Here is a 2,735-nt window from a genome sequence, read left to right on the forward strand (position 1 = left end):
ATTAATGACACATTAAGAAAAATGTTAAATACTGCCCTCAAATTAAAATAATAAAATTTATAAGATTATGGTGAAAAAGTTCTATGGGGTGCATAAAATTTTGAAAAAGTATATGGAAAAAAGTGTAATACAGTTGAAAATAAAATCAACACGTGAGGTAAGTATGACTCGTAGGGAAACATTGTGGATAATTTAGGCATTGGAATGGTAACAAAAGCAAGAGATATATTATTTATTTAGTCATTCGACTATTATTTTTTTAAATTATACTTAAAGTTATAATTTTATTTTTTATTTATTAAATATCATTAAAAAGTTAATAGTGATACTGACGTATTACTGTAAGATATTACTTTATCATCATTAAAAAATAAAAAGTTGTCAAGGTCAATAGTTCTATTTTTTTAACAACGGGTAACCAAAATAAAACATAAACTTAATATTACAAATGATTTTGAAATAAATAATATTTTGATAACCAAATAGAATAAAAGTGATAGTTGGATGACTAAATATGTAGTTTAGCCCAAACGTAAGCTCTTGACTGGAACTATTGGCTTCGTGTTTTTTTACATTCGATAAACTTGAGCGGACGCATGTCTTTGAAAAACCCTAATTTCACCCTTGTCTTTAATTCCCATCCCCCATTTCTCTATCTAAATCCTATCCTAAAAGAAAAGGAGAGCCAGATCGTGTATTACATTGGAAACAAAATCAATTGCTCATCTATATCTTCTCTCAGACATCGTTTCCTATTTTCCATTTGTTTCTTTCTTTTTCTTCTAATTTTTCCTTGTTTTCCATAACTGTCTTTGTTGTAAACTAGGGTTTGCTCTGATTGTGGATTTTGTCTGTTGCAATTAGGTCGTTTCTGAGATAATTTTTATTTCTCATGTAAGGGAAGTGTGGTTGTAGTGGCTTCCCAAATATATAATCCTGTGAGTATTCTCTACTTCTCTCTGCAACTGCAAGCATTTTTTTAATGGTTGTTAGTGGAATTGTAATTTATGAAAGCTACGATTCATTTTTTATGCCATTGTTTCATTTCTGAAGTCGGGATTTGGAAAATTCTGAGCTGAAAATGAATATATTATTGTTTTTATGCGTTAATTTTCTTCGGTATTTGCTCATTCTTGGGAGAAAGTAGATGTTTCTTGTACATTTATTTTGTCTAGGAAAATCAGGTTAAAAACTAATGTGTTGTCAAGAGGTCTTTTCCTGACTCAATGCCTTTTTTTGGGGTTCATTTCTGGGAATTAATCTCTATGTTGTGTTGCATTATTCAAATTGTTTAAACTGTTAGAGATCGTGCCTTTCGCTCCATTATTGCTTCTAGCTTGTAAGTATGATTTATTTTAACATGTTTTCTTTGGACTTGTTGGTTTTCTCTTTCTATTGTACATCATTTACAAGAGTCTTACCTTTTTTGTGACTGAGGAATATGATACTTTCTAGTAGGTTTAGGAGGTGAGATTTGGTTGGAGAAGATGTCTTCGAAGTATCAAATACTTGACAATAGACCCATTGATAAATGGAAGGTTACTGAGTTGAGAAAAGAACTTAAAAGGCGGAAATTGTCAACTAGGGGCTTGAAAGAGGACTTGGTAAAACGTTTGGATGAAGCGCTTAGAATGGAGAAGGAAATACCGGAAACGAGGAAGATAATGGTTTAAATTCTGATCCCCAGCCTATAAATGAGGGAGGGATTGAAAAGGTGACGCCGGTTATTGTAGAGACAATTAAAACTATTGTGGACCATAGTGACTGTGAGATTAAGGAGAGTGGAGTGAAGGTTCAGGTTGACATTAATGAGAGTGCAGCTTCTTTGGGTCATGAAGGAATTCAGGAAAGGGACATCATGATGCAAGAGGAGCTCATTGCTCAAACCACCACTTTTCAGACCAAGATAACAGTTACCAAGGATATGGTATCTGAGGTACCATTGCTTGGACAAGATTTGCAGAGCTCAGGAAAAATGAGAATGTGAATACTGATATCACAGTGGAGTGTGAGGATCCTAAGCCCCAGTTAGAGAGTGAGGATACAAAGGCCAGGTTTAAGGATGAGGGTTCAAAGCCTGAGGTGGAGACTGAGGGTCCAAAGGCTGAAGTGAGGAATGAAGAACCCAAGGGCCAGCTGGAGTGTGTGAGTTCAAAGCCTCAGCTGGACATTGAAGATTCGAAGGTCCAGCCGGAAAATGATGGTTCAAAGGCTCCACATGAGGATGACATGCTGGGAATCCTTCCCACATGATCAACGTACAAATTCCATATTTTGTTTCTCTTAAAATTATGTTTGGATACATCACATCTTTCATGTTTTGCCGCTGTTAATTGCTTTTTCTTGTTTCTTTCTTCCTGCAGCTCCCGAAGAGGAAACGAATGTTCCTAAAATTCAACTTGCTATGTGGGTTTGTATTTTTCTCCTTCTACGTTTATTTTCGACAGCTGTTATTGAAGCTTTTATGTGTTTGCAGAATTTGTAATGAGGAAATTTTGGTCGATCAATATGGATGATATCCCTAACTTAGGGTGTCTTTGATAAAGCATTAACCATAAGTTTTGAATAGTTTAATTTCTTTAATGTCTTTGATAACTGGGGTATGTTAATCTTATTTAATAAAAAAAATCACAAAAAAGTTTTTAATGTGATAAGTAGTTCTACTAATCTTTTAGATGCAGAATATGTTGCAAATTTTTATTTAAACTTTCTTCTAACGAAAGATGAGATGTTTA

The 2,735-nt window shown here is 33.9% G+C and overlaps 1 long non-coding RNA gene across 1 annotated transcript; it reads left to right on the forward strand.

The window, feature by feature from the left end:
* Positions 1-659: 659 nt before the first annotated feature.
* LOC120184643 lies at positions 660-2,458 on the forward strand. The gene is made up of 3 exons (XR_005522048.1): positions 660-938; positions 1,456-2,258; positions 2,364-2,458. It is a non-coding gene; the product is annotated as an uncharacterized LOC120184643 (long non-coding RNA).
* Positions 2,459-2,735: the final 277 nt, after the last annotated feature.

The sequence above is a fragment of the Hibiscus syriacus genome, unplaced genomic scaffold, assembly GCF_006381635.1.
Source record: "Hibiscus syriacus cultivar Baekdansim isolate YM2019G1 unplaced genomic scaffold, ASM638163v2 tig00112925_pilon, whole genome shotgun sequence".
In the NCBI taxonomy this organism is placed as follows: Eukaryota; Viridiplantae; Streptophyta; class Magnoliopsida; order Malvales; family Malvaceae; genus Hibiscus; species Hibiscus syriacus.